The sequence below is a fragment of the Coptis chinensis genome, chromosome 6, assembly GCF_015680905.1.
Source record: "Coptis chinensis isolate HL-2020 chromosome 6, ASM1568090v1, whole genome shotgun sequence".
Taxonomy (NCBI): domain Eukaryota; kingdom Viridiplantae; phylum Streptophyta; class Magnoliopsida; order Ranunculales; family Ranunculaceae; genus Coptis; species Coptis chinensis.
This window is the reverse complement of record NC_141461.1, coordinates 59,130,675-59,139,917: the sequence shown is the minus strand read 5'-3', so window position 1 is coordinate 59,139,917 and position 9,243 is coordinate 59,130,675. Positions and strand designations below refer to the sequence as shown.

Below are 9,243 nucleotides of genomic sequence, written 5' to 3'. Positions count from 1 at the left end.
TTCATTTATGCAAAATGACGAATATATCGTAAGGAAACCAATGAAATTTCGAAATTCGAACACCCAACCTCTCCCTTATCCTCGTCAAAGTTCAAACCGAATTCACCTTGTTCTTGGTACGCCGCCCTAACAGTTTCATCTCATCCCATCCATCTTCATATATTATTCTTCATCTTATCAGTGCTAGCAACCTCCCATCCACCATTCTCCAAACCCTAAGTAATAATATCCCTTTCTCTCTAACCACTTACTAAAAATTCGACAATGATATACTATTTTTCCTACTGATTTCGAGAAGAGGGATTCAGTTTTTTAATGGACTTATTGCAAACAAGTGAGTGTTTTTTTTTTTTCAATTTTAATCTTTTTGTTCAATGTATTGGTCTAAAGTAGTTTTTCTTTTGAATCTAGTTTGTCTAAAGGAATGAATTGCACCCTTTAAGACATCAGGTACATTAGTCGATGATGTTCACACACCGAAAAATGATCGTTAAAGAAACTCTTGATTTCTCCACGAGATGCCAAGGGGTTGGAGCGAGATACGGTAATCTAAACGATAGTTTCCACATATCCCCTTTTCTCAATTCGGTACACTTGTAAAGATGTTACTATAACAAATTTGCTAACTGAGCTTGCAAGGCGAGAGAATGCTTTAGGAATTTTCCCCGACACAGAAGTTGATCTGTTCATGAAGGTACACTTTCTCTTATTGTGTTATCTCACCTCCTGCTTCAATGCAAAATGTTTAAACCTTTAGATTCCAACTCCATCTTTGTCTTCAATTTGTCATATTTCAGGCCACCGCAATGGAAGGAATCAAAAACAGTCTTCAAATTGAGTATATTTTAAAGGTACATGATGCTTCTCAATTCTCATAAGCAAAAGTGAATATAACTATGTTGTAATCTCATAATCAAGATGCAAACTTATCACGTTCAATGTTCCCACTCCACCATCTCTAGGAGAACGTTCATTTTGTCGACAAGTAAGATTTTTTTTTCTCGTATGTTATTTCTTTTGTTGTTGAATTTGTATCCTGAATTATCCAACCGAGTTGAGACGTAAAGAATCAGGTGTTTTGCATTATTGTTATTTTGAATAGTGGACGATGAGCTAGCTCAAGGGAACACTAATTAAAGGGGAACTTTCTCATGTCAAGGTATTTCGAAGAAGGTCTACTGGTCTTTGTTGATTTGGAGCTCCAATGTAGAGTACGTTCTCGTTTTATGTTGCTATACTTTGCGTTTGCATCCTGTGTTTACTTGGTAATAGTTATCATTCTAGGTTCTAGAACACCTAACTGACACAAACGGTTGAAGTTTTTGCTGCTTTGGTTCAATTAGTGCTACTTAGAGAAGTATTGAATTTGATCATTTTTATTTGGTCGGGTTCATGTACACTAGTCAACAAGCTAGAGTTTGACAAATGCAAGTTATTTTAACGCCATTCTTTGGTTATATCATAGTCCATACTTATGAACATTTAGTTGGAAGTATGTAATTCCTCAATTTATTTATTCGGTAGTTTATCATAACTGAAATCATAGTCGAAGTAGTACGTGTTGCCTCATTGCTAAAATCATCTTGTGTACATGTATAACTTGTATAAGTGTATTTTTTTTATAAAAAAAATCTTTTCATAATGAAAATCTAAGTTTCTTTTAGTTTGACACAATAAAGAGCTGAATCTAAGATTGATTAAATAAATTGAACGTGAAAGAACCAAAAATACACTTTCTGGTATGATGCCTATTACCAGATGCTACCCTCGCATAATTTAAGTTCTGCTCCATACATCCTTGAATGCCCACCTCTATAGCTTTGAGCTCCTGAGGGAGGACTGACTTAGAATCTATATGACCTCTATAAAGTGCTCTATAAAACTGCTCCATTGTGATCTCTAATATGGCCACCAAATCTAGTTGAGTCTGCTATAACGGAGACATCAATATTGGGTGCAACATCATCTTGAGGTCGTCCTCTAAACCATGTGCAAGGGATAGGGATAACTTGCTGATAGGTAGCTTGAATTCCAAGCCTTTCTAGTGTTGCTCTTGAGATGGTACTTTCTTTGACCTCCTTAAACAATGACTGGAATTAAGTTATCTTGATTGTCTTCATGAATAACCAAGGAGCTGTGTTGCTTCTGCTTAAATCTCAAGTAGTTTCTCTCAACCCAAATGGCCATTTACAGTGGCATTCACAAGCAAATGACTAGTGTCCATTATTTAAGCCTTTCATTTTTTTTTTTATCTCCTATATGCAAATTTGTATATGTCGAAACTCATGTCCACATATATGTTTAGCTACTTAGTGATCTGTCCACCCATCTTTTGTTGCAGTTGAACTATGTTCACCTTTGCGTGCAATATGTGCATTCATTCATGTGAACTGAGGGTTGGTTGTGTCCGCACTGCTCAAGCTTGTAGAAGTTGCTAAGGTACGACACATTTAAAAACTTTGCAAGGCACCTTAACGTCGCCTTGATATTTTTTTGGTCGTTTGGTTACACGTTTTGTGGACCATGAATTTGGTTAGATAGTGTGCTGAAATTCTTGTAGATTGTATATTATAATAACATGTATTTCCTTTGATTTTATGAGCCAATGTTTGATGGCGCTCAAGTGGATACAAAACTTTATTTGTAACTGAATCTAGAACATCATAATTGTAAAGTGCATGTCATCACCCATGCATGATTGCAAAAGAGAGAAGGAGTGAGTCATGGTTTTCCACAAAAATTATCATTTGGACCTATCAAGTTCAAGCACTGCCGTCACTATGTAGCATGACAGTCCTTTGCTTTTGCAGGTTAATGGGTCAAATTCTATGGAAGAATTGGGCAACCTTATTATATGTTTTGCTTTATATTTATAGATACCTTTTAATCAATCTTTCTAAAATGACTTCTAATAGTGCTTATGGTCTAATGCTATTATAATTTAAGGTGCACTCACCTTTCAAAAGTAAGGACTGCACTATTTGGACATATTAAGGTTTTGGAAGCGCATATATATGGCGAGCCCAATTAAATTTTGCATTATTTGTTTCTCTTGTAGGAAGAATTACACTTGAAGTGTTTCTAACTTAACTAAGGTTGATGGCTTGATTGGTGAATGGAAGACGAAGGCCATGGAAAGGTCATATTATTCGATGAAGTTGTTTTGTGATTAGGTTTTTGAGATAATTATTAATGAAAAATATTATGTTATTCAAAAGTTTCCTTTTTTTTTTCTTGAACGGAATGGAAATATTTTTTCCAAAGCTATAATATTTGTCATATTATTGTCTAGAAATGTAATTGATGATACACTGCCATATATATAGTAATTACCGTAATTACCGTAATTATGGTAATTACAATTTTTTTTTTTTGAAATTATAAGAAAGTTTTCATGACGTTTTTGCTCAAAATGACCTTAATCATGTTAAATCTTGACGCTTTTTGTCTTCAAATCTAGACAGATTTAGTAAAACCGTCATAAAAAATTGCTACTTTACGACGCTTCTAATATAATTTTTGTCATTAAATGTTGGTACTTTATGACGTTTTTTTGTCAATAGTGTCATTAACTTTATGACGTTTTTTGTTAACTTTTATGATGGGCTCTATAATGACGGTTGGTTTTTAAATGAAAAAATGTCATTAAATCTATTTCATGACGGCTAAAAGCCGTCATCACAGGTCATTTTTTTAGTAGTGGAGTGTTTCCTTTCACTCTAGCTGGTAAAAGTCACGTATGGCTTCTATCTCAGAAGTTTGATTCTTTCAATACATGGGAAAAGGTTGTGTTCTCCTTCATGACACTACACCAGAATAGCCATTTTGTAACAGAGGCAATTTTCCGTTAGTAACAATTATTTATTTACTTTTTTTATGCGGAGATATGTCCGTTAGTTTTGGCTACAACCGTTAGCAAATATGCCGAATAATAATTGGATAAATTGGCCACAATTATCCTACCTTTGCTTACAAATGTATCCGTCGGAAAAGTAGCAAAAGAAAAAGTAATTAAAAAAGAAAACCCAACCGTATTAAAAAAAAAAAAATAGTCAAGTCGGGATTAGTTGGTTAGCATTTAACACTTAATAATAACACTCCCATTCTTCCCACACCTCCCATCCGACCTTTGTAAAACCCTAACCTCTTCGTTCTCTTCTCTCGAAATCCTAATATCCTAACGATGGTGAGAAATTATGACATCTAACATTGTAATACGATAACACAACAGTCTTAGTCGGAGACGAGCCAAGTCTAGAAGAAGAGCTTGAAAGTGGAAGGCTAAGTAGGTAATCCCCTTTTTTGGTCTGATTTCTTTGACCACAAATTCTAATCGTTTTTCTTTTTGGGTTTTAAATTTGGGAATTCTTGGAGCATAAAGGAGGTATCTTTGGAATTTGAGGTAACGTTTTTTTTCTTCTTCTTTTCCATCCGATGAATTTGTTTTATTTTGTTTTCAAGAGGAACTATTGTCTTTGTTTCTTCAACAAAAAGATGAAACATTGCCAAGAATTCAAGAAGAACAATGTATAAGAAATAAATTTTTAATTTTTAGTATAAGAAATAAGGATAAAGTAACTGTTTATCCTTATTTTTATGTTTTCTTGGGTGGTACAATTGTTTCTCTGCTAAGGTTGGTTCTAGACTGTACGAAAGGATTGATCAATCCAGAATGATGCATACATCTATAGAAATGAAGAAAAAAACTTCCTAGATTTATAAGAAATAGATGATATAGGCGTTATGTTTGACATGCATATTGAACCAGGAATCTCACATCCATTTATCTTAATGTATGGTCCTTGAACAATTCAAATTGAAGTACATGTTACATATAAAAAGGTAAAATCGTCTTTGTCTAGTCTGTGCATATTCCATGACAAAAAATGCCAAGCTATATATTTCATAAAGGTAGATCTAGGATATAGCTTGCTAATACTGTCCATCCCATACTTTGAATGGAGAAACCCAAGTGTGCTAAGTCATTTGGTTGAGAATTTCTAAACTGAATATTTTGGGTTTTTGTGAGATAGTCTATCATATTAAAGTTTATGCACTTCTATCAGATTCACAAGGTAGTTATTTTGGCTGCCAATTATTGAAGTTCCTATAATGTGGCTATGTGTTGAACTTGATCCCCACAAACCCATACCTCCCTCAAAGCAGATATGATTTGGAAATGTTGCTTCGGTGGTTTGTGTTGGCCCATAAGAGCTTTTTAAATTTCGCACTGAAATATTAAACTTACGCTTAGTGATTACTCGTAGAGACTCGAAATTTACATTTGAGACATTTTTTTGGGTACTTTATTTTCGACGACGTGCTGTTATCACTTTTACAAGCAATCAAGCTTTGGGTAGGAGTACAAATTGTTACACTTGAGCAAAGATATATGTAGTCTAACAGTTGCACTCTTTTAAGCAAAGTGGTTCCATGATTGTACAAGTTAACTTACTTTTGAATTATGCCATCTGGATGTTGATGTTTAACTTTTGCACCATTTAAAATTGTTAAATTGAATGAAGACTTAAACTTTCTATATTAGCTTTCCCATTGTCCTTCTGAGTGGCCTTCTTTGCCTCCAAAATGCAGTTGGGACAAAATGTAAAGGCATGTTGCAGATGCACTGATGTTTGACATGGCATGGATGGTTACACACAATGGCTGCCATAAAATATGATACTAAATTTGTATGTAGAGGTATGTTAGCATGAATTCCTAAAAAAATGTGATCGATTTTTTTATATTTTTTTTACTTCTGGGTCCCTCTTTGTCATGTTGATTTGTTTGTTTTTCTTGCAAGAAATACCATGTCTTCATGAGTCACCATTTTGTGGGCGTGTGTTGATTAATTCATAGTTTTTGTCAATTCCTCCTTGGGAAATGATATGTATTCTTATTAGGGAAATCCTATTATTTTTTGTTTATTCATAGGAAAATATATAGATTCAATGACACATTTGTAGTTTTATACTTTTAAGTAATCTAGGAAACTGAATGTATATTGAAAATATTCACTTAATAATTTCATCTCTTTGAACTTATTAGGTTGATTGCATATTCTTTCTTTGTTGAAGGTTAGAGCAGGAGTTGAGATGGTATTAGTCGACGCGGTTGCAAAGCGTTCGTGTGCCACAGTGGAGATTATTTGGTGGTTCAACAAATACAATAACGAGTGACACTACGGTATAGTAGTCTTAAATATTTTTTCTTCACTTTGAAGATATTTAGGTCCTACGCTCCCCATATAACTAGAGATGAGTTTTTCTTCTTGTCTGGTCCTTCGCTCCCCATATCTTGAAGCTAATTATTCTATTTGTAGTCTTAGGTGTGTCAATTCTAGTCGCTAAATTCTTGTGGTGCATTAGAAACATGTATTGGTTGTTCAACATATGAGCTAATAAGCCAATATATGGCTTTTAATAAAATACTATATCCTTGATGTTTTCAGGATATTATGGGTAGATTAACATTGCATGTGTCTTAATCGATTTCGTATCTGTTGTAGGTACTCAATAAAAGTACGTCCATATTTGTCAAATGATAGAGATTTATATCATGTGTTCTGATAAGGTAAATTCCTTTCCTTCATTTTGGTGTCCACGATGTATTTGTATATTTCATATGTACTTCATAATATTTAGGTATTAGGATGTTGATCGCAATTTCACCTTCTTGGCATATTATATATATTTCATGTATGTCCGTAGTTCCCGCCCTCTATATGCACCGTTTCCATATTGGTTTTTCTTTTTCAAGCAGCTCGACTTATCTTTATTGGTTTATTCATTTTTTTTGTAGTATAGCTAGACTTATTTTTACTTCATGCAGGTAATGTCATTTATACTAGATTGCTTTCTCTTTCTTTTGATACAATTTGCAGGTGTTATGAGGCAAGCCTCACCAGTAGAAACATGTAAGATAGAGAGATGAAGTTTTGGATTCGACATATTAGGTTTAATTGTAGTTAATTAGATATGTATATGGTTGATTTGTCGGTATCAAATGGATCAATAACAATTTTTTGTTTAGTCAAGAGTTGGTATTTGTAATCAATGAGCTACATTTGTTTTAAGATTTGAATGACGGAGTTGGTGCAATTTGTGTTTGGAATGACACAAGTGTTTTGAAGAATGAAGTTTTTTTTTTTTGAAGTGTTGTACTATTGCCAAGTTCACAATTGTTATGATGAAAGGAGTTCATTTTTTTTTAATGTGGTGTATGCTAGTGCAAAGTTCAAAGTTCGGGTGGCAGGTTAGCAAGAAGCCCAAAACAAACCGGGCTAGTAAATAATATATATTTTTTGAAAATAATTTACATATTGTAACGGCTATATCCGTTACAAATCTATAAGAAATAAATGTTCAAAATTGCTCATTGACGTTAGTAACGCTTATAACTGTGACAAAGACCAAGAAATTAATGAAATCTGCATACAAGATAAGCGTTACAAATAATTTCAGTAACAAATATATCTGTTACTAAAATTAATTTTGGTAATGGATATATCCGTTACTAAATTTCATACAAGTGACAGTAACGCCCCAGAGCTAACGGATATAAGCGTTAGTAAAAATATTAGTAACGATTATGGCCGTTAGTAAACGCCTTTTCTGGTGTAGTGTGAAGAAGTATTTTCCACCGAAGAAAACATAGGAGATCAAAAGCAAGATACAGTTCTTTAGATTCAGTCCGAGTGAGACATTCTCCAAAGCATGGGATAGATTCTTTGACCTTCTCCATTCATGTCCTCACCATAAACTAGAAAAGTCCACTCTTGTCCAATATTTTTTCAAAGGTCTTCTCCAAGAACACAAAGTAACCATCAACATCATGGGTAATGGCAATTTTTTGGATAGAGGTGCAATCGAAGCTTTAACCTTTCTTGAAAACCAATCTGAAAATAGTACCCATTGGGGCAACATAAACATTACAATCAGCTCTAATCAGCTCCCAAATGTTCATTTTATTACCCATATATTGCCGCATTACAATCCCTTTTACGCTTAATGAAAAGACAACTCATAGCTTTTACTGCCTTTTTCAGGTTAAGGAGTATTTTAGACCACTTATCATAAAAGCTGCATCTTAGCACCAAAAGGAGCTTTAATAACACTTATTATGAAGACCAGTAGCTGCTGTGGAAAAGTGCTAAAAAAGTCAAAGTCAACCTGTCAAAGTCAACAGTCAAAGGACTCAAATTAGAAGACCAAAGATGGAGGCCCTTATTTCAAATTATGAAGACTTATCCCTAACCCTGCCTTGGTCAAGAAGGCACCCATAAAGCAAAAGCAAAAGTGAAGGGGGTGAGGTGTCTAGTTTGGAATGGATGAGGGTAAATCTGTAAATGGCAAAAGTAGGGGTATATAATAAAAAAAGCAAAGGAGATAGAACTCATCCATTGTCTTAGGATCCAAACCATTTGGTTTGTTTATTTTCTTGTCTTGTTTTTTAATTTTATGTTTTTAATTTCTTGTTATTTCATTTCCTTTATTTCAATCAACTTGTTACTTCATTTATTTTATTTTAATCAACTTATACGTTACTTGTTCTTTGTTTCAATCTTCATCTTGTTTGCTTGTTTCATTTCAATGTTTTAATCAATCTTTATTTCAATGTTTTAATCAATCTTCATTTCATGTTTTCAAGTCATTTTAATCTACAATCAAAGCTTTCAAGTTCATTAGCTTTGAACCATTCTAAGATTCAAGAGTCTACATTTCTTCTTCTATCTCCCTCACTCAAACTCTAAACAATTTAGGATGAAACTCAACTTCTAAACTCTTTTGAAGTATACTTCCACCACTACTAAAGCTTCGAAGGGCGCCACCGTCATGGATTGAAGGAGTAAGACTAATTGGTTTAGAATCCAAGAAGGGAGCATCATTCTCACCTCTCCATTTCTATTTTATTTTTATTTTTTGTCATTTTATTTTTATTGTTTCTCTGTACTTAGATACTTTTTTGCAAATCAGGTTGCGGGACAACAAAGGTGGAGAAGAGCTGATCCAACAAGCGAAAGACGACCGCCATCCACCGGTGCCGGCAGGCGATCGCTGGTTCACCTCCATAGAAATGCGTGAGATTTTTTTGAGGTCCAGTTCATTTGTGAGGCACAGTTGTACTCCGAGCCTGGATTTTGTAATAGAGTAGGAGAAAACAATGGAACTTGTTTGTAATAGTTAGTGATAAAAAGAAAAAGGAAAAAAAAAGAAGGAAAACTTGGTTTTGATTGATTTCTTA

At 33.9% G+C, this 9,243-nt stretch overlaps 2 long non-coding RNA genes across 2 annotated transcripts; both read left to right on the top strand.

Annotated features, from left to right (window-relative positions):
- Positions 1-586: 586 nt before the first annotated feature.
- LOC147493767 (uncharacterized) lies at positions 587-3,279 on the top strand. The gene is made up of 4 exons (XR_015199800.1): positions 587-694; positions 798-1,211; positions 2,342-2,439; positions 3,059-3,279. It is a non-coding gene; the product is annotated as an uncharacterized LOC147493767 (long non-coding RNA).
- Positions 3,280-4,277: 998 nt separating this feature from the next.
- On the top strand, positions 4,278-7,220 carry LOC147493766 (uncharacterized). Its single transcript, XR_015199097.1, has 5 exons — positions 4,278-4,402; positions 5,593-5,700; positions 6,078-6,186; positions 6,509-6,573; positions 6,884-7,220. It is a non-coding gene; the product is annotated as an uncharacterized LOC147493766 (long non-coding RNA).
- Positions 7,221-9,243: the final 2,023 nt, after the last annotated feature.